General features: G+C 38.3%; 1 pseudogene; it reads left to right on the top strand.

Moving 5' to 3' along the window:
- The first annotated feature begins 345 nt into the window (after nucleotides 1-345).
- On the top strand, nucleotides 346-17,915 carry LOC113119739 (zinc fingers and homeoboxes protein 2-like; annotated as a pseudogene).
- Nucleotides 17,916-22,801: the final 4,886 nt, after the last annotated feature.

The following is a 22,801-nucleotide window of genomic DNA, read 5'->3' as shown; positions in this document are numbered from 1 at the left end:
AGTCACAATTATACATTTCTCTTTCATGACAAAAATCATTAGGATATTAAGTAAAGATCATGTTCCATTAAGATATTTTGTAAATCTCCTATGGTAAATATATAATTTTTGATTAGTAATATGCATTGCTTAGAACTTCATTTGAACAACTTTAAAGATGATTTTCTCAATATTTAGATTTTTTTGCTCCCTCAGATTCCAGATTTTCAAATAGTTGTATCTCAGACAAATATTGTCCTCCGAACAAACCACACATCAATGAGAGATCATTTATTCAGCTTCAGATGATGTATACATCTTAATGAAAGACCGGTCTTGTCAGGACTCTGCTGGTGTTGTGTCCGGACTGTGGTGTGTGTGTGTGTGTGTTCTGGAGTATTTATACCGTACATCTCCCGTGCTCGACTTTTTCCTCCGTCCTCGTCTGGCTCCGGTGTTGATCCGAGCGCCTCTCTGTCTGTCTCTCTCCCGGAGGAACGACGCGCTTCTAGAAGGTGAGGTCGTGTCGGGCGTTTTATCCCGCTGTTAGTGCGACTGACCGAGAAAAGTTTGCGGTGGAAGCGGAGCGCGGAACTCGTCCGTTAGCCGGTTAGCCGTGCGTTCTCTCTGACGGGCCTGGAGTCGGATGTCTCCCGGTGATCCCGGTGTTCCGCTCGGTTCGATCTCTCGGGTGTTTGCTCGGTTTTCTGACACGAATGAGCTTTCGTTCGCGATGAAGCTGTGTTCAGAAAACATCGACTGAATGAATGAATGACCGCGTCTTCATCTTCTTCATCTTCATCTTCTTCTTCATGAGTGTGTGATTCACATCGAGTGTGTCGTGTTTTAGTCTCAGTTTGGAAGATGCTAATCTCGTCAAACACAAAACCTTTTCAAATTTTTCACAGCCTCGTATTTAAGTTGCAGTAAAAACGTTTCCGAAACCACAACTCAAATTAAATAATGCTGCTAAAACATGAGAAACTTGAAATATCACGTTTCTTCAGATCAAACTGCAACTTTTTAAAAAAGTTTTATTTAGAATATGCACATTAGAATACGAGGTTATTTAATGTCCCACTTAACCTGAATACACTCTATTACTTTTGTTGTGAGATATTACCCCAGAAATTATTACGATAAACAATATTAGTGTAATTTTAAAGACCATTTTATTCCACTGAATATATAATCATAATGTAAGAACATAATAATTCAAGAAGGCCTACACACTTTCAAATGTCAACAAACTTTTAATTTTTAAGAATAGGCGTATTTAGATCATGGAGATTAAGTATCAAAATATTAGATACCTTACAAAACCTGAATAAGTTGTAAATATTCTCTAACAAAAAGTGCAAAGTAAAAAGTACAAAAAAAAAAAAAAAATGCACAAATAACTTTTTCAAAGAGATTTTCTATCTACAGTTTTTCCCGGATCTTCTTTTCTCTAAATGAAGAGTGCACACTAATGCTGAAAAACACAGTCACTGCTCAGCAGTCAGACGTCTGTAAAGACACAGATCCTTAAACAAGACATATCTGAGGATGAAACTGTTTGTAGAAGCAGTTTTTAAACTTGAATGAGCACTGACCACACCACACTAGGTTTGAGAAGCTACAAAAGTGCAATTTACAAAACCAAAAATAGAACCATTGCATGCAAATATAATGTAGCTGACTAACATCTTGTTTATTTTAGAGTGAATCTGAGTTTAGGTTCCAGCAGTCCAGCTGATTTTCTATACACATAAAGGATTTGTGTGAGTTGTTTGTCTCATCCCTGTCTCCACAGGAGTCTTCTGAGACGCTCTCCGTCGGTGAGGTTCGTCCCGTCCCGTTCACAGACCCCCGGTAGGTCTGCTCTCGCTGCTTTAGTTTGATTGGATGATGCCATGCTAATGGGTGGGGTTTGCTGGGAAACAATAATGCGCTCACAGCTGCAGTGCTGAACCAGAATCATGAACCTAAATTTTATTATTTATTTATAATTTGCATAAAGACTATGAAGTCCATATTAGGAGCAATAAGATATTTTTCTCTTTTCATGACGCCCAAAGACTGCAAATTAAATCTTTATTCTGAATTTACTGTATCTGGCTTCTGTTCTCATGTGATTGTCATTAAACATGTTTTTAGAATAAAAATCAGACCAGTGCCACATGAAAGTCAAGAAATTACAAAAAAATATCAATTCATAATTAGTTTGTGTGTTTGTGAGGCAGAAACTTCTTTTTTTCTTTTGGATGTGTTGGACTTCAGATTCATTACAGGTAAATAACAAGCAAGTTTATTGATAAAGCACATTTTAGACACAACGGTAATTCAAAGTGATGTTTTAAAATTGTATTAGACTAATGAAAAACTAATGAGAAGGAGAAACATAGTCGTGATAAGGGAAATATCACAAAGCTTTACAGAAAGAAAAGCTTCTTCAATCAGTCTACTTTATTATTAGATTTTGAGATGAAATAGGATTTACACATGCATTTATATTTTCATTATTGTTATTGTGCTTAGTGGAGATTCATATAAATCTAATTATTTCTATAAAAACATTAGAAGAACAGACAAGCAGAAGAAAAGCGAGTGCTTTCCTCTCTCCGTATCTCTTTATTCTTCGAGGAGGCATTTGAAGGCAAGTCAATATTGAGTTTGGCTGTGGACAGAATTCCTGAGCTGGAATCAGTCTGATTGGATGAGCAGGTGGGGGCGGGGCTCAGTGCTGCACTCTTATTGGCTGTGACTGGTAACTGTCACGTTACACTTGTTCCTCACAGTGAGACAGAAACTAAGTGTGTGTGTGTGTGTGTGTGTGTGAGAGAGAGAGGCTGTAGAAAAAGACAAATGACTGGCTGAGATTGTGCTGATGCAGGACAGAGGAATTTAAATTAAACATCCCTCTCTCAGAAAGGTTTATTCCGGAACTGACTGAAAGATGATTCATCATTGCTAGTTTTAAAATAACGGGATAAATCCTTCCTTTCGAAAGATGGAAGTTATTCTCTGAAAAGCCTCTCATGATTTATAAATAGGGCACCATTACATTAACCTTCGTTAAAATTCTCATGTATCTGTTGAACTCACAGCTATACGATGATTTACAAACGTGCTTTACATGTGCATTTGTTCATTTAGCAGACACTTTTATTCAAGGCAACAAAGCGCTTCATCCTCAGGAGATAGACACATGAGATGCTACAAAATACAAAGTTCCCAAATTAGAAGAACAGCAGAGAACAGAGCTGAAGATTCACTGGCAGTGACTCAAAGAACCGTTTTCAGGACACTCAGTCATTGATTCTCATCTCTGCAGATCCTAAACAGACCCGAAATCAAGAGAAACAACAAAACCAAACTCATTATCAGTGTTCAACTCTTAACAGGGTCGTGACATAGATTGTTTTATTAGTTTAGTAGGTTTACTTATAATATTAATAAATTTAGTTTTTTGCACAAAAAAGACCAATAAACAGATAAATATTTGGGAAAATGGTTAGTTTCGACTCTCATTCTGACTCTCTGTCTGTAACGATCTGTTTTTAGGGGCGTATTATCATGTAGTTACCCATTTAGTTTAATGTGAAATAATTTAAAATCAATAATTTTTTTAATGTTTTCATTGCATATTGCACACTCATTACCATTGCATTTCAGTAGGTTCAACAGAATATCACAAGATTTGACATTTGAGATTTTCTACAGTGATATTTGGTGATTATATCTTCATCTCCAAACATTCTGATTGTGTTGAATAGTCAGTGCACTTAATATTCTGGCACAAGTGCATCTGTAACATCATTTTGAGTCTGAAGTAGAACAAGCCACATTTTTACCTCCTCACACTCATTTCTGTCCTTCTTTTTGTTCGTCTTCCTCCAGCGTTTGTCTGGTCTGAGAACACTGAGTGAAAGCAGATCTGGCCTCAGAAAGGTCCAGGATACGAGCGTTGGGCAGCTTTCTGATGATACGAGTCGTTTCAGATTAAAGAGTCAGCCGAATGTAAAGCTTATGGTTGGTCATGTGATCAGAGCTCATTAAACATAATCTTAACATTTAGAAATCACTGAACTTTAATAATTTGTGCCAGATGGTGAATTACATTATATTACTGGGCAGTAGATAGTAGTAGAGCTTTATTACCAGGTATGTTTACACACAGAAGAAATTTGACTGGATGCTAGGAAAAGAAAATACTGACATGTAAACAAACGTGTAGAATTACACCGTAGAGATGGAATGTAATGCTAATATAAGAAAAACAGACATTTCAATAAATGTACTATATACAGAATTCAAAATTGTATTGTTAAAATGTATGTACAGATTCATTATTTCATCAATTATTGAAGCCAATAATCGAATAAAAAGAAAATATCACAAACAATAGGGCAAATACAAAGTAAATTTAAAAGTATACTATTCAACTAAAAATTTGCTGCAGAAAGTGAATAAAGTAATCAAATGTTCAACAGTTATATATACATATAAAGCAGGATTATTATAGTTAAAGGAGCACTCCACTTTTTGTGAAAATAGGCAAATTTTCCGACTCACCTACAGTTAAACAGTTGAGTTTTACCGTTTTCGAATCCATTCAGCCTTTTGGCTTATCTTAGCATATATAATTGAATCTGATTACACCATTAGCATCTCGCTCAAAAATGACCAAAGAGTTTCTATATTTATCATATTAAAAACTGGTGCGCACCCGGGTTCGATTGACGTCAGAGTTCGGTTCGTTTGGATGATGTGAATGCTGTCTTCCGAACTCGGGTGCGCACCCACGAAACATACCCGAGTCCGCTTAAAAACGGTGGTCTGGGGTACGGTTCAAGTAAACTCCGGTATGGTCCGTTGCTGAAGTGAACCGCTTTTAAAGGGTTAGTTCACCCAAAAAAAATTATTATGTCATTAATAACTAACCCTCATGTCGTTCCAAACCCGTGAGACCTCTTGATATTTTAGATTTAGTCTGAGAGCTCTCAGGCCCTCCACTGAAACTATGTGTACTAGGGCTGCATGATATTGGGAAAAATGACATTACAATATTTTATTTTTCTGCGATATTTATTTATTGCAATATGAAATCTAATCATATTTTTTCTTACAAACAAAAATGGTGTGAGCACACTTATGCGCGGGGGAGAGAGATCAAGACAGCGCTCGTGTTTGTTTGAAGATGGTGAGAGTGCGGCTGGGACTCGCTTGATCGATCTCTCTCTCTCTCTCTCTCTCTATCGCACTTTGTCTCTCTCTCTCTCACGCTATCGCGCTCGCTCTCTTTCTCTCTCTCTCTGCCCTGTTAAACTGACAGGACTTAAACTTTCACGCTATGATGGTTAAGCTGTGCAATTAATCCGCGAATCACATTCGTCAAGGGCTGGGGAGCAGCTGGCCCATACAGTTAATGAATAACGGATCAACTACGACAGCCTACATCGAACATCCTGCGATGTGACTATCGTGGATTCGTACATCGTGATATCGATGCTTAAACGACACATCGTGCAGCCCTAATGTGTATGGTCTACTGTCCATGTCCAGAAAAGTAATAAAAACATCTTCAAAATTAGTCCATGTGACATCAGAGGGTCGGTTAGAATTTTTTGAAGCATTGAAAATACATTTTGGTCCAAAAATAGCAAAAACTACGACTTTATTCAGCATTGTCTTCTCTTCCGTGTCTGTTGTGAGAGAGAGTTCAAAACAAAGCAGTTTGTGATACCCGGTTCGCGAACTAATCATTCGATGTAACCGGATCTTAGAGCAGCTAACCGATTACTTATATTGTAATAATTTGTTGCATGGAGTGGAGAGAGAGTTCGGTTTTAGACGCAACCATTCCACCAACGCAGCCCTCTTGCTATTTGATAGAAAACATAAAGGCCGACTAGGACAAAGGGGGCACGGTGGGTGCCGAGTTTCTAGACTTGCGAAAAACCTTTGACACTGTAAACTACCGTGTCCTTCTGTCCAAGCTCTCTAAGTATAATCTGTCCATGGAGACATTGCATTGGATATAATCATATCTCTCAAATCAGGTGCAATGTGTGAGGGTAAAAAAAAAACTGTATTGTTCTATCTGAAGCCCTGCACAACCGGGGTCCTGCAAGGATCAATTCTGGGACTCTTGTTGTTCAGTATTTACATCAATGATCTTCCGGCTGTGTGCAAGGGCAGAGACATCATCATGTACGCAGATGATGCCATCATCTACATACATGGGAGGGATATGGAGCAAGTAGCCACTAAATTGTCCTTAGCCATGGACAAAATAAGTAATTGGCTTAAATCTTCTTGCTTAACACTAAATAATGAAAAAAAAAAACAGTTAGAATGTATTTCGCTAAGTACAATAAAGTTAAAGATATGCCTTACATCTATGTTAATGGACAAAAAATTAACATTGTGACTGAGACAAAATATCTAGGTGTAGGAATAGTTTGACAATTGAAGCATCTTTCATGTATTTTAATGCCATGATCTCTCCACACATCACCTCAGGTCTCAGGCCAACGAGACCACATTTAAACCGCTCAGATCGGTCTATAATCAGGCGTTAAAGGTGCTTGACAGAAAATCCCCTCACTATCATAACTGCAACATTCTCAGTAAATATAAAATATTAAGTTTTGACTCCCTAATTTGATATACAAATTTAAGAACCATTTTCGAAATTGTGAATAATATTGCTCCACCATCAATTAAAAAAATCATAAAACTTTATTTTGAACAAACAAACCAAACATCCTGCTCCACTGCTCACAGAAATTGTGCTATCCCGAAGAAATCCTCTGCCTTTGCACAGACAGCCTTCTTATTTAAAACCATTAAACAATGGATTCAGCTCCCAGACAGTCTAACGTTGTCTGTAGATCTGAAGAATTTATCTCGAAACTTAAAAAAATACATCCTCAATAACCAGCTGTGTCAGTATCAGCACACTTGAAGTTTACAAATGTAACAATGAGGTAAATGTTTTTTACTATGTTGTATGAATTTTAGGTTGTGACGGTTTTTTGATTAGCTTTTAATTTAAACATCTGATTAGTTTTAAATGGTCATTGTTGAACTAATATTGCATGTATTTGTTGACAGTTATTTGTAATGTATTTTTTTATATTATGTGCACCTGCCTGGGACTGCAGATGGAAATTAGCATTAGCTTACTCTGGTACAACACATCTTTTTGTAAGATTAATGTATTTTGTACATTGTCCCTGGCAAATAAATGAATTAAATAAATAAATAAAAAACTTAAATACATAAAAGTGCAGAGAGTAATGTTATGCATTTGCTGCCTTCTCCTGCGCAGTCTTTACCAAGCAGCGGGGTAAACAGCTGCTGGCTTGATGACGCAAGTGAACCACGGTTCAAACTCAATATGAACACAGTCCAACGGGGGCAGGTGCAGGGGGGGGGGGGGGGGCAATCGAACTCTGGTTTTGGACCAGGCAAGCGAACCAAGTGTGAAATTCAATTAAATTGAAGTTAATTGCATTTAATTGAAAAGTGTGAAAGCACCCTAAGACCGATGGATAATGAAAAGTTGTGGTTTTCTAGGCTGATATGGCTTGGACTATACTCTCATTCCGGTGCAATTATCAGGGAACTTTGCTGCCGTAACATGAGTTCAGCAGGCACAGTGATATTACACAAAAACCTGATAATAGGCTTATTGGAAGTTACCTAGCTGGGACTGTTTTTTAGGAACTGCATAGTATCATTACGCCTGCTGCACCCATGGCAACGGTCTAATCAGATTCAACGATCTATGCTAAGCTACAGCTAAAGTGCTACCTCCAGACCCCGGAGATCAGCTGAATGGATTCGAAAACGGTGAAACTCAACTGTTTATCTCTTGTGGAAATGGAAAATGAGCCTATTTTCAAAAATAGTGGAAAATTCCTTTAACTAAAACTAACAAAAACGAAAAACTAAGATTTCCATTACTTGAATGAATGAATGAATGAATACATTTTTAATATATAAATATTGAGTGAGTGATTGTGTGTGTGTGTGTGTGTGTGTGTGTGTAAGAGAGTGAGTGATTGTGTGTGTGTGTGTGTGTGTGTGTGTGTGTGTGTGTGTGTGTAAGAGAGTGAGTGATTGTGTGTGTGTGTGTGTGTGTGTGTAAGAGAGTGAGTGATTGTGTGTGTGTGTGTGTGTGTGTGTGTAAGAGAGTGAGTGAGTGATTGTGTGCGTGTGTGTGTGAGAGTGAGTGAGTGATTATGTGAGTGATTGTGTGAGTGAGTGAGTGACTGTGTATGTGTGTGTGTGTGTGTGTGTGTGAGTGAGTGATTGTGTGAATGAGTGAGTGATTGTTTGTGTGTGTGTGAGTGAGTGATTGTGTAAGTGAGTGAGTGCGTTAGTGATTGTGTGTGTGTGTGTGCAGGGGCGTAGCAGCCATTTTAAAAGTGGGGGGGACAGCTGTATGGTGATTTGACCCAAAGCTGATGTTCATAATAAATTCTAAATAGAATACCAATTGGCATTTTACTTTTTCAAATTTGGGAACATGACATGATGGCTTACAGGAACCTATTTTTGTTAAATCATACTCAAAATTTAAAAATACTGCAGGACTTTGAGACCAATGGGAGACCATCTATAATTTTTTTTTTTTAAGATAATAAAGATATTTTATGATATTTACAATATTTCAGTTGCACTACATTTGAACAATAACTTTTCTTTTTAACAGTTGGACAAAAACAGGTGTTAAATGAGTATACAGGTTACATCTACAGTAATTTTATACAACATACATTTTATGAAAAATATGAGACAGATAATCTGTGTAAAAATCAAGCTCCTCTGGCTCCTCCCAGTGTCCTATTGCCATTTGCAGAAACTCCATCACTCCCGGTAAAAAAATAACCAATCAGAGCTGCGGTCCGTAACTTTGTTTGTGTTCAAAATGTAGAAAATTTTATATAATAAGCGAGTACACCATGAATCCATTTTCCAAACCGTGTTTTTGGCTTGTCCTGAATCACTAGGGTGCACCTATAATAAGTGTTTATATTTGGACTATTTTAGATTGCTTCGGGGATACCAATAACCCAACAAGAACTTAGTGAAAAACTGAAATCCCTCAAAGGATCTCAGAAATCCTGTGGCCCTGACAACATAAAGAACGAGATGCTTAAAAACAGCTCTCCTGAACTGCAAACTGCATTACTCAAACTTTTTAATTTGATTTTGAGTTCAGGTGTTTTTCCTGAGGTCTGGAACACAGGATTCATTTCTCCCATCTTTAAAAGTGGAGACAAAACCGATCCTAATAACTACAGAGGGATCTGTGTAACCAGTAATTTAGGAAAAGTATTTTGCTCTATAATCAACTCTCGGATTTCATCTTTCTTAAAGCAGCACAATGTCATCAGCAAATCTCAGATCGGCTTCCTCCCTAAACATCGAACCACTGACCATATTCACACACTACACACGCTCATAAATGAACATGTACACCAGAAGAAAGAGGGGGGAATATTTGCATGCTTTATAGATTTTAAGAAGGCTTTTGACTCCATCTGGCATAATGGACTATTTTATAAAATCATTCAAAGTGGCATAGGGGGTAAAATATATGACTTAATTAAAAACATGTATAACCAAAATAAATGTGCAGTAAAAATTGGCCAGCAAAGGACAGAGTATTTTCCTCAACAGCGAGGAGTGAGACAGGGCTGCTGCCTCAGCCCGACCTTATTTAACATCTATATCAATGAACTGGCAGATCTACTGGACCAATCAAACAGTCCAGGACTACAATTACACCACACAGAGGTCAAATATCTACTGTATGCAGACGACTTACTAATTCTGTCTAAAACACCAGAAGGTCTCCAGAACAACCTCGACATTTTAACTAAATACTGCCAGGATTGGGCCTTAGACGTCAACATCCCAAAAACTAAGATTATGATATTTCAGAAAAAGCCCAGAAATCTAGAACATAAACATTTATTCACATTAAACAACAAAACACTTCAACATACTTTACAATATACTTATCTTGGTCTGGTTTTAACTCCCACTGGAAATTTCAAATTGGCAATTAAAACATTACTTATAAAAGCCCGCAGGGCACTACACGCTATACAAATGAAATTATTTAAAATAAACATCCCCATCAGAATCTGGACAAAGATCTTTGCTAGTGTGATCCTGCCCATTGCCCTGTATGGAAGCGAGATCTGGGGCCCAGCGAGTAAGGACTGGAACAAACACCCTTTAGAAGCTCTGCATGTGGAGTTCTGCAGAAGCATCCTTCACGTGCACACAAACACTCCTAATAACGCCCGTCTTCCCCTAAACCTCATTATTAACAAAAGAGTTTTAAAGTTCTGGATCCATTTAAACTCTAGTTCAGAAGATTCTCTTCATTATAAAGCACTAAAAACACAAAAAAAGAGTGCTCAAAGTAATCTTTGTGTAATGGTATCAGAGCTAACTAACAAAGCACTCGATATCACCAATCCTGAAAAACATAGAAGAATCAAAGAGATTATGAATGAAGAGAAGGAGACATACATACGGTATGGGAAAGAACAAACCAAAGACCAAAGTCACCTCCAGTGTTATCTGAAACTCAACAGAGAGTACAGTATGGCTGACTATCTGCTCTCAGTCAGGAGTCATAAAAAGAGAAATCCAAAATCCCCTCTGGGAAATCTTTTAACTCTATTATGTCAAGAAAATCAAACAATAATGAACCTGATTTTATCCAATGTTCAGAATTTTGCTCTGGAAATTCTTTATTTAGAAAATCTTTAGACAGACTTTAAAACCAGAGATTTTATTCCCTGAAGTCCACTTATAATTTATGCAATTAAATTCTGTTCACATTTATTTGTATAGCACTTTTCACAATTCAAATTGACTTACAAAAAAAAAAAAGAAAAAAAAGTTTACATTATATTTTCAACATGATGTCCATATGGCAGAAAATAATGGTAAAATCGTGCAGTTAGTTTATGACGTATTCAGTTGGACAGTGAACACCATCAGCAGCAATTATTATATGTTGCATTCAAACTTATAGCCAGATTTTATATTTTTGTATTTTGTTTGAAGATTGTCATCATCGTAGGTCCTCTGAGGGGTTGGCATCATCTCTTCTCAGGTATTCAGTAATCTCAGATCTTCATAAGGGATGGTTCCAGACTGAAGCTAGTGTAATTTCAAATTGCCATGGGATGCCCATCCCGTATAATCAGTTATGATTTATCAAAGGGAACTTTCTGTCATGAAAAGTTGCAACATATTTAAATAGTCAAGAGTACTCCTATTTCAAAAAAAATTAACAAAACTCTGGTGCATTAAGCAATTGGCAGAAACTTTTATCTAAAGCCACAAAGATTTACTCAGAATGTGTGTTTGGTGAGAATAAGACCCACAACACTGGGATTGCTTGTGCTGTGCTCTACCAGTTATAGGATCTGACTGGTGTCCCTGACCTCAGTCTGTTAAAGTCTAATAAATTATTTTTGTATCTGTGCAGGTGAGCTCTGTTTAACAAGCCCCCATGACACCATGTTTCGCTGCTGAAGCTCCCTGTCTGAGGGAGATGCTTATGCTCCCAGCCCAAATGCTGAGTCTTCAGTCCTATCCTCCTGATCCACATTAAACTCCCTCACCAGACCATCCCTGCCACCATCCCCATACTCATCATGTCAAGCCGAAGGAAGTCATCCAACCCCTGCGTGCTCCGTCCAACCAGTTTGAATGCGGAAGACTCAGTGTTAACAGATGTTTCAGCCAAAACTGTGTTGGGCAGATATTCACCTGTGCCACTCACAGCAGATGAAAACTGCACATCACTGAATGATAGGGAAGAGGAGCTGTCCGAGGGGGGTTCTGCATTGGAACAGAACTTTAGAGATTATGAGAAGATCTCTCATTCTCAAGGTCCAGACACTACACTCTACATCTGTACCATCTGCAATTTCAGTACCAATATGTTTGACTCCCTCTCGTGTCATAATAAAGTTCATCACACTGCTGAGAGCTGTTTTAAGGTCAGGCATATCAAACTGGATAACCAACGTTTCTTGGAGCAAACCATTGAGATCGACAATGAAGGATCCCTTCCAGACATCATATATGACTCAGGACTGTTTGGAGACTCCAGCAATACAGAAGGTGAAGAAACTGGAAAGACATCAATGGAAAACAGCAGCATTTTGGAGAAAGGACTGGATGTGGAGAAGGAGCTGGACAGTCCAGTGCTGAAGAATAAGATCAGAGCTGTGAGTGTAAATGGTACAATAATTATTCCAGAACCTACGATTCATGTAACTCCTCTGCTACAGAGACCTCCCAATCTCAGCACCTCTTCAACTATTGCAGTTCCTATTCACACCACCAAGTACAACCCCATATTGGACAGCAATGTTACCCTGATCACATCGTTTAACAGATTCCCATATCCGACCCAAGCAGAGCTCTCCTGGCTCACTGCTGCCTCCAAACACCCTGAGGAGCAGATCAAGGTATGGTTCACCACCCAGCGTCTGAAGCAAGGCATCACCTGGTCCCCTGAAGAAGTGGAAGAAGCCCGAAAGATGATGTTCAATGGCAGCATAGCACCTGCACAACAGATCTGTAAATTATGGCCTGCACCATCTGGAGAAGCACTCAACCCTTGTCAAGCTACTTGTCATGGATTTGGGTTAGGCCTTGTATCAAACATCACAACTGATAGATCACCCACTACTTGTACGCTTGCCATTGCTACAGCAGCCCATCAGGCAGAGACGCTTAAGCGCACATTAGGAACTCCACTCTTGACTTCAGATGTCAAACGCCCAACTGGAGACCCCAAAGAGTGTGTGTGCATGCCCCCTCCACCAGCCTTACCTGTGGAAAGACTCTCTATCGCTTCTTCTCCTGGGCTTTCAGAGACTAAATCCTCTAGCCCTGACTTTTTGGTGGACTCAGACATGAAGAGACATGCTGCTGCACATTTTGTACCACCTAAAGGGAAACCCCCAGTGGCTCAATCTAAAGAGAAGATACTTGAGGCATTTCTTTCAAAGCTGTTCAAAGAAAGACTCCCTTTGTTACCCATAGTGTCCACCAATCTCAAAAGATCTGTTATTGATCAGCAAATGAGCCATCATACTTCACCCTCTTCATTTGTTGCTGAAAACAAGTTTGGTAATAGTGTAACCATGCCCTTGGCACCAGCTGTGGTGACCCTTCAAGAGAGTAAGCCAGTAATCATACAGACTCCATCGGCCGTGCCTCTGTCCTCGTCCCCGACACCAGTCCTTCAGTGTAAGTCTATAAAGCCATCCGCTGCTCCAGCATTCCCGGGCTACAGGAGTCAGAATGGCAAAGAAATGCCCCATGGGGATGCTAAGCATGGGTTTTATGATCAAACTATAAATTTCCAGAATGATACCCTTAACTCAAGTGTTGAATTTGCTCTGAGGGAGCGTTTGGTTACCACTCAGTTTCCTCTGCTAGAGAGAGTGAAGGATAAGAGTCCTGGTCAAATGAAGCTTCTAGAGGAGAGTTTTCAGAGGAACAGTTTCCCATCCTATAATGATCATCACTAGACTGTCCAGAGAGGAAATTGAAAGCTGGTTCTTGGAGTGCCGTGCACTTCGAGATAATTTGGAACAAGCCCTCCTGAACTCTATGGGCTCTAAACAGGAGTCCCAGCAGACTCTCCTCAATGGAACACAGAGATGTTCTGGCAACCTTTCCTTCAGCCCCGTGCCTCAAGTCAGCAAATCTGCAAACTTTTTAAAAAATGTTTTTGTCCAGAACCGATGGCCTTCCCCTATAGAGTTCAGGCATCTTGAGATGCAAGCGCGGTTGGCTCGTACAAAACTTGTCCGCTGGTTCAGAGATGGTCAGCTAGCTCAGCATGGCTGCGTCCTAGACAGGAAGGAGAAGTTTGGAGAGTGGAACATCGCAACAAAGCGACCACTGAGAGAAGAGAACACCAAACCCAACAGCCCAGAGATTGAAAACTGGTTTAGCAACATGGGGAGCAATGGGAAGCCGATTGGTGAGGGCAGAGAGGACTGTGGTGGGAACACATGTCAGCTGTTCTCAGACACAGATTAGAAAATGGGAGGTATGTTTAAGGATGAACAGGATGGTATTGCACATGCTGTTGTGGTGAAACCTCAGTCGTGTTCAAAATACGATTGAGGTTTTAGAGTTCAAAAAGAGTGTGCCTTGCACGTCATGAAAATTGAAGCCAAAACATTTTAATTGCTGTCTGGTGGCTGGCTGCAGTATAGGATAATAAATTCCTTACTCTCCATAAACTAATAGGAACTAAGCCGAATTAAAAATATCGAATTACACTTCAAATAAATTTTTCGCAAAGATGGTTTTCCTCATTTCAGGTAGTTTTAATCACACTGGTGTGTTGTTTTTCTAGTAAGTTTGTAATTGGGTCAGATATAGTCAGTTGAACATACTCTATCGGTGCACTTGATCCATCGTAGAGTTACTGCACTTTTTTTATGTTAATTAAACCACAGACAAGGAAATCACTCACTGCTCTTATTTGAAGATTGAGTGACTTTGATAAGGATTCATCTTTAATTTATACATTCAAATATGCAATGTTAGTTTTCAATTGATTACTTTATTTGATTTCTGTACTTCAAAAATTTTAGACCTACCTTAAAAAAAACCTGTAAATCAATGTTTGTTTCATTTGTATCTTTGATCTAGGGCTGCACGATATATATCGAACTTATCGAAATATCACAAATCGTCCCCTTGGAATTGTAAGGTTCTATCTGACATTTTTGTCAAAATTGAGTTATTCCCATATTGCTATTCTGTGACAACTTATTTACATTTTGTGATATATATTTTTTTATGTTGTATATTATGGGATAAAAAAAAAAAAAAAACATAAGGTTCTATCTACACAGTTGAATAGAATAGATACTCAGAATGCAGATTGAACCTTATAATTCCAAGGGGACTAAATGTACATATTGCAATATGCATATCGCAAGAGCATATGATAGCAACATTTTTTAAATAAAAGGCTACTTAAATCAAAACGTTTCAAAAGTTAAAAGGTTTAGTTCATGCATATAGCAGAGAATTGCTTGATGTTAAAAAGAGTTAAGTACAATAAGTTGCAGAAAACAACTGTTTAGCATCTCGTCTTGCTGTCTGACACACACCTGAAGTGCGCGCTGTAGAATATGAAGAAGTACTTAGTTTATGGAAAGCAAAGTTAAAATGATATAAAATTTGTGTCATTCATTTTTTGTTGTTGTTGTTTGTATGTACACACATGTTAAAGTGACATTTTCTGATTTGTGACATTACTTTTTATGTAATTGCTGGTCACTTAGGGTTAGGGTTAGGGTCACAGAAGTTTTCCAAGAAAGAATGTGAAAAATATTTGTATTTGTAAATATTTAAAAATATAATTTAAACTGATTTCATACACTTTTTCATACAGCAATATCGTATCACATATCGAATATCAAATTTTTCTTCAATATCGCACAGCCCTACTTTGCTCTATTTTATATATTTGAGCTGTTGATTGTAATTAGATTATTTGTTCTTATTTTCATTATTTATGTTCTAAAATGTAGTCCTTTCACCCCAAAAATAGCACATACGGAACCATACTGAAACCCATGATACAAACCAAACCGTAAGTAACTTGAACCACTGCGCCACTAATGAGCAGCTCCAAACAAACATCTACTGTGCAGACTACTAATGTCTCAGTTTTTGGTCCATCGTGAAAGTTAATGTTGTTTAGTTCCCTGTGTTTTTTTGTTGCAATAAAGTAAGTCTTACAGGTTTGGTACAACATTTAATGAGTACACAAGAGTTACTGTCAAATATCATGCTAGAGTTTTACCTGTTACTGTACATGATCAGGACAGACTCAAAGTAACTTTACCCATACCAGGAAAACAAGTTATTTTATATCATGCTTCAGTTTTATTAGGCTATATTTTGGAAACAGTGTTTAAATTATGGTTGTTAAGATTATTTCCCAAATTATTCTTCTGAATAAAACCGTAATATTAATGGAAATCAATGACCAGAGGTCAATCTTCAGTCCGAGATGTAATTATGATTAGTGCTGTCAAATGATTAATGGCAATTAATCCTATCCAAAATAAAAACAATTTGTTTACATAATATATGTGTGTACTGTATATATATATATATATATATATATATATATATATATATATATATATATATATAAAAGACACAAACATATAGCATATATTTAGAAAATATTGACATTTTATTTGCATGTTTATATTTCTATACATTTTTTCATATGTAAATATACTGTATAAACGTAACATACTTTTCTTAAATATATACATGCGTGTGTGTTTCTGTCTACATAATAAAGACAATACACACACGTATATTATGTAATCAAAAACTTTTATTTTGGATGCGATTAATCATGATTAATTGTTATTAACAGCATTAATTATGATATTTGAATATCATGTGATATTTGAATGAATTTCAAATCATGAATTTACTTTTAGATAGGGTTAGGTGTGTTATAGCTGATAGTAAATGTTCACACATTCAGTGGATTTGTTGTGATCTGTTTGTGATTTCTCCTCCTCAGGTGAGAAGCGGCTCATCGCTGTTGCTCATCGCTGTTGCTCATCGAAGCGCTTCAGGAACCACTGATGTCACTTCTGCTCTCGTTCTGCGATCGCACGGCCACAAAGACGTCAGACTGGAGCATTGTGGGAATTTTGTTGTAATGTTGTGTGAGTGTTGTGCATATGTTTGGGAACACACTGAGGAAACGTATCTGTACCTGTACCTTTACTGCAGATCTGTACATTTTTATGACATTTTTTGTAACATTTTATAATGGGAACAAATTTGGGGTGTTTTTGAGCGGACATTTTCCTAACTGTCTGTGTAAAGAGATGCCAGGACGCTTTTCTGTACACATGACCGTCGACAGCCCATAATCTGATTCTTCTACTACAGACGGCACTCTTTAGTGACCGAACACACTGTTGATCATGCTCACAGATGGAGTCCTGATTCTCTCTTCTGCATCTTGTTTAGCTAACCATCTTAACTAGCACAACAAGCATATATATATATATATATATATATATATATATATATATATATATATATATATATATATTGTCTTCCTACCTTGTGTCCCAGTTTTTCAGCATACCTCCTCCACCCCAACTCCTAACTTCGAATCTATTTATCCCAAATTAGGGATAGCGGGAGTTATTTGGGTTCGGGCTATGCTCCGGCCTGGACCCCTCCCCCAGGTGCACATGAGATTTCACACGATAAATCAAAAATACAGAGGATTATGTAATATGTGTTTCATAACGATGGACAAACACGTGATCTGTTCCTCAGAAAGGTCCGATTCTGCAGGGGCTTGAGGATTGTGGGTGGTGTAGTACACACTTTTTCCACTCAAAAACAGAATATTGCTCAAATTAGCCACAAAAAATGCCATTAACTGAAGAAAATGATTATTGTCAATTATTAACAAATAATGCGTTTTAATTTTTTTTAGGATGTAATGTTGTCAGAATATTACATATAATTAATCAGTTCCAATAAGAAATACAAAACCTCTGCTAAATAAAATAAAACAAGGTGATAAAAAGATTGAAACCAATATTTCTTGATTATATAGCATGAGAGAGATTTACAAACAATGTTTAAAAAACTAACTTAGATAATGTATTGACAGCTCAAGGGTTCATCAGTGACGTTGTACTGGCCTTGTGATGCTGGCTGGGAATATATCATTCTTGTTTATTCCTCAAGTCAAGTCACCTTTATTTATATAGCGCTTTAAACAAAATACATTGCGTCAAAGCAACTGAACAACATTCATTAGGAAAACAGTGTGTCAATAATGCAGAATGATAGTTAAAGGCAGTTCATCATTGAATTCAGTGATGTCATCTCTGTTCAGTTTAAATAGTGTCTGTGCATTTATTTGCAATCAAGTCAATGATATCGCTGTAGATGAAGTGACCCCAACTAAGCAAGCCAGAGGTGACAGCGGCAAGGAACCGAAACTCCATCGGTGACAGAATGGAGAAAAAAACCTTGGGAGAAACCAGGCTCAGTTGGGGGCCAGTTCTCCTCTGACCAGACGAAACCAGTAGTTCAATTCCAGACTGCAGCAAAGTCAGATTGTGCAGAAGAATCACCTGGCATACACATAACATACTAATATGCTTTTAATATCCAAATCCGTTAAAGGATTTTTAGGCTGCATTAGGTAAACCGGAACCGGAAACACTTCACATAACACCCGATGTACTTGCTACATCATTAGAAGAATGGCATCTACGCTAATATTTGTCTGTTTCTCTCTTGTTCTGAGGTCACCGTGGCCACCAGATCCAGTCTGTGTCCAGATCAGAGGGTCACTGCAGTCACCCGGATCCAGTACGTATCCAGACCAGATGGTGGATCAGCACCTAGAAAGGACCTCTACATCACTGAAAGACAGCGGAGACCAGGACAACTAGAGCCCCAGATACAGATCCCCTGTAAAGACCTTGTCTCAGAGGAGCACCAGGACAAGACCACAGGAAACAGATGATTCTTCTGCACAATCTGACTTTGCTGCAGCCTGGAATTGAACTACTGGTTTCGTCTGGTCAGAGGAGAACTGACCCCCAACTGAGCCTGGTTTCTCCCAAGGTTTTTTTCTCCATTCTGTCACCGATGGAGTTTCGGTTCCTTGCCGCTGTCGCCTCTGGCTTGCTTAGTTGGGGTCACTTCATCTACAGCGATATCATTGACTTGATTGCAAATAAATGCACAGACACCATTTAAACTGAACAGAGATGACATCACTGAATTCAATGATTAACTGCCTTTAACTATCATTTTGCATTATTGAGACACTGTTTTTCTAATGAATGTTGTTCATTTGCTTTGACGCAATGTATTTTGTTTAAAGCACTATATAAATAAAGGTGATTGATTGATTGATTGATTGATCTGTTTCCTGTGGTCTTGTCCTGGTGGTCCTCTGAGACAAGGTCTTTACAGGGGATCTGTATCTGGGGCTCTAGTTGTCCTGGTCTCCGCTGTCTTTCAGGGATGTAGAGGTCCTTTCTAGGTGCTGATCCACCATCTGGTCTGGATACGTACTGGATCCGGGGGACTGCAGTGACCCTCTGATCTTGGGGTGAATGGAATCAGCCGTTTTGAACGAAAAGTTTGATTTGAACGATTCAATAAATACTTAAACCATGGATTTGCTGTCACCTACTGGCGGTTTTATTGTCATCATTATTTATCCACGAAAGGCCTAAACCAGACAAGGTGCCAGCACTAGCCTACTACCAGCACACAATCACATTTAGCAAAATATTTACCAAAATTAATCAGTTTCATTTAATAAGGCAAATTATTTTATTTTTTTAATATGGTTTTGTAATTTGTAATCATTATGTAAAATTAGCTACAGGACCAAGAAAAAGAAAAAGGCTCTACATCCCCTAAAACAATTTTAAAATTCGAACGTTCGTTTTTCAGCGTTTATTTATCTTCTCAGTTAACAACGGCTCTGTGAAGTAACAGGTGCTCTATGTGAAATCACGCACCTGATTGAATTTACCGCTGATTAGAGAACCGGCTTTACTGACGAGATGCGCATTAATGATCGGCCTATCGTGATCGGTGCAGCTCTACATTTAACGGATTTGGATATTAAAAGCATATTAGTATGTTATGTGTAAGCCAGGTTAAAGAGATGGGTCTTTAATCTAGATTTAAACTGCAAGAGTGTGTCTGCCTCCCGAACAATGTTAGGTAGGTTATTCCAGAGTTTAGGCGCCAAATAGGAAAAGGATCTGCCGCCCGCAGTTGATTTTGATATTCTAGGTATTATCAAATTGCCTGAGTTTTGAGAACGTAGCGGACGTAGAGGAGTATAATGTAAAAGGAGCTCATTCAAATACTGAGGTGCTAAACCATTCAGGGCTTTATAAGTAATAAGCAATATTTTAAAATCTATACGATGTTTGATAGGGAGCCAGTGCAGTGTGGACAGGACCGGGCTAATATGGTCATACTTCCTGGTTCTAGTAAGAACTCTTGCTGCTGCATTTTGGACTAGCTGTAGTTTGTTTACTAAGCGTGCAGAACAACCACCCAATAAAGCATTACAATAATCTAACCTTAAGTACATAAATGCATGGATTAACATTTCTGCATTTGACATTGAGAGCATAGGCCGTAATTTAGATATATTTTTGAGATGGAAAATATAGAAATATAGAGCTGAGTATCATCAGCATAACAGAGAAATGTAACACCATGTTTCCTGATGATATCTCCCAAGGGTAACATATAAAGTGTGAAGAGTAGCGGCCCTAGTACTGAGCCTTGAGGTACTCCATACTGCACTTGTGATCGATATGATACATCTTCATTCACTGCTATGAACTGATGGCGGTCATATAAGTACGATTTAAACCATGCTAATGCACTTCCACTGATGCCAACAAAGTGTTCAAGTCTATGCAAAAGAATGTTGTGGTCAATTGTGTCAAACGCAGCACTAAGATCCAATAAAACTAATAGAGAGATACACCCACGATCAGATGATAAGAGCAGATCATTTGTAACTCTAAGGAGAGCAGTCTCAATACTATGATACGGTCTAAATCCTGACTGGAAATCCTCACATATACCATTTTTCTCTAAGAAGGAATATAATTGTGAGGATACCACCTTTTCTAGTATCTTGGACAGAAGAGGGAGATTCGAGATTGGTCTATAATTAACTAGTTCTCTGGGGTCAAGTTGTGGTTTTTTTATGAGAGGCTTAATAACAGCCAGTTTGAAGGTTTTGGGGACATATCCTAATGAAAATGAGGAATTAATAATAGTCAGAAGAGGATCTATGACTTCTGGAATCACCTCTTTTAGGAGCTTAGATGGTATAGGGTCTAACATACATGTTGTTGGTTTAGATGATTTAACAAGTTTATACAATTCTTCCTCTCCTATAGTAGAGAATGAGTGGAACTGTTCCTCAGGGGGTCTATAGTGCACTGTCTGATGTGATACTGTAGCTGACGGCTGAATGGTTGCAATTTTATCTCTAATAGTATCGATTTTAGAAGTATAGTAGTTCATAAAGTTATTACTGCTGTGGTGTTGGGAAATGTCAACACTTGTTGAGGCTTTATTTTTCATTAATTTAGCCACTGTATTGAATAAATACCTGTGGTTATGTTTGTTTTCTTCTAAAAGAGAAGAAAAGTAATCTGATCTAGCAGTTTTTAATGCTTTTCTGTAGAATATGTTACTTTCCCGCCAAGCAATACGAAATACCTCTAGTTTTGTTTTCCTCCAGCTGCGCTCCATTTTTCGGGCTGCTCTCTTTAGGGTGCGAGTATGCTCATTATACCATGGTGTCAAACGGTTTTCCTTAACCTTCCTTAAGCGTAAAGGAGCAACTGTATTTAAAGTGCTAGAAAAGAGAGAGTCCATAGTTTCTGTTACATCATCAAGTTGTTCTGAGGTTTTGGATATGCTTAGGAATTTCAGTAACTTTTTCATCTAAAATATAAAAAATCAGTCATATATCACAGCACTTACAGTATGCAAATATAATGAGAATGATGCTGATGCGATGGCTCTTTTGGTATCTTTATTTTGAAGGCCCTGTGTGATTCATATATGATTCATTCTGAGAGGTACAGGGGTCTAAAAATGACTCTATGAGTTAAATTGGGTCATGTTATGGCATTTTAACTCCATTTTACCAATACGTGGATTACTCAGTAAATATACGTCCATGCTATTTAATATTTGTTGTGTGTGTGTGTGTGTGGTGAGCAGAGGCTTTGAGCAGCACATGAATATCTCGTCAGATTGTGTGTGTGTGTGTGTGTGTTTAGTTATAGTTATAAAATTGTCTCCATAAGTGACCTAAATCTGACAGAGCTCCTCTAGGAATGTCCTTGTTTCAGAAATGATTAAAAAGACGTTTCTTCAGTTTGGGTTCTTCTGCAGTCCGTGTATGATTACATGAATGTGTTTGACAGATTGACAGTCTGTTCAGGGTTCACCTGTCTGTCAGTGTGTGTGTGTGTGTGTGTGTGTGTGTGTGCGTGTGTGTGTGTTACTGTCATCTTCATGTGTGTGCGTGTGTGTGTTACTGTCATCTTCATGGGTGCGTGTGTGTGTATTACTGTCATCTTCATGTGTGTGTGTGTGTGCGTGTGTTACTGTCATCTTCATGGGTGTGTGTGTGTGTGTGTTACTGTCATCTTCATGTGTGTGTGTGTGTGTGTGTGTGTGTGTGCGTGTGTGTGTGTTACTGTCATCTTCATGGGTGTGTGTGTGTGTTACTTTCATCTTCACGTGTGTCTGTGTGTTAGTGTCATCTTGACGTGTGTGTGTGTGTGTGTGTGTGTGTGTGTGTGTTACTGTCATCTTTACGTGTGTGTGTGTGTGTTACTGTCATCTTCATATGTGTGTGTGTGTGTGTGTGTGAGAGAGAGAGAGAGAGAGAGAGAGAGAGAGAGAGAGTGTGTGTGTGTGTGTGTGTGTGTGAGAGAGAGAGAGAGAGAGAGAGAGAGAGAGTGTGTGTGTGTGTGTGTGTGTGTGTGTGTGTGTGTGTGTGTGTGTGTGTGCGTTACTGTCATCTTCATGGGTGTGTGTGTGTGTTACTTTCATCTTCACGTGTGTCTGTGTGTTAGTTTCATCTTGACGTGTGTGTGTGTGTGTGTTACCGTCATCTTTACGTGTGTGTGTGTGCGTGTATGTGTGTGTGTTACTGTCATCTTCATAT

The sequence above is a fragment of the Carassius auratus genome, chromosome 19 (genome assembly GCF_003368295.1).
Source record: "Carassius auratus strain Wakin chromosome 19, ASM336829v1, whole genome shotgun sequence".
Taxonomy (NCBI): Eukaryota; Metazoa; Chordata; class Actinopteri; order Cypriniformes; family Cyprinidae; genus Carassius; species Carassius auratus.
The sequence above is the reverse complement of the archived record's forward strand: the minus strand, read 5'-3'. Positions and strand labels throughout refer to the sequence as shown.